This window comes from Canis lupus, chromosome X (assembly GCF_048164855.1).
Source record: "Canis lupus baileyi chromosome X, mCanLup2.hap1, whole genome shotgun sequence".
Lineage (NCBI taxonomy): Eukaryota > Metazoa > Chordata > Mammalia > Carnivora > Canidae > Canis > Canis lupus.
In genome coordinates this window covers 48,593,419-48,594,315 of record NC_132876.1, presented here as the reverse complement: position 1 = coordinate 48,594,315, position 897 = coordinate 48,593,419, and positions in this window count along the sequence as shown.

The following is an 897-nucleotide window of genomic DNA, read 5'->3' as shown; positions in this document are numbered from 1 at the left end:
AGTGGAGTGTTCACGTGACTGCCACGCACTGGAGACATATGGCTGCGACTAAGCTCTACAGAGTTCCACGATCCTTATGTGATAAGGACAAATAAACCTGATATATGGCCATAGCATCCATATACGACCATCAGAAGCAGGACACCCATGTAACTTTGAGAGCCGAGACTTCCAGATGCCACTAACTAGTAAGGGCCACATGTTTGGAAGAATCCACGCGATGGGCAGGATTTAGGAGTCCGTGGTGCTGTAGTGATTTAAAGCTGAATCTACCGCAGGATCACAGTGGCAACCAGTCCAGATCTGAGACCAGGTGAACTCAAGAGTTCAGAAGCCCATGGTGTTGACATGACCAGTATGTCTTGGCCTGCCACATAACTGTCATGTCCACATGATGGCCGTATTCATGTGACCACAGCATTAGGAACTCACAATGCTCACATGCTGGGTCAGCTCCGTGACATTTGGGTACAATAACAGTAGGGCTCTCTCAGGCTGCATGTTTTAGGAGACCATTTTCTTCATGAGATCCGGAGATTTGAGATTGCGCACATTCCTGGGCTCCCTAGTGATGATGGCGGCTCCAAATGACCTTCCTCAGCACACAAGCTTGGGTTTTACCTGCCCCAACCCTTCTTTTTTTTTCACCCCTTCTTTAACATGCTAATCCTATTTTTCTTTTTTTTAAATGGTACAACCACTTTATTTTTTTAAAAGGTTTTATTTATTCATTATATATATATATATATAGAGAGAGAGAGAGAGAGAGAGAGAGAGGGAGAGAGAGAGAGAGAGAGAGAGAAGCAGGCTCCATGCAGGGAGCCCGACATGGGACTTGATCCCAGGACTCCAGGATCACGCCCTGGGCTGAAGGCAGCGCTAAACCGCTGAGCCACC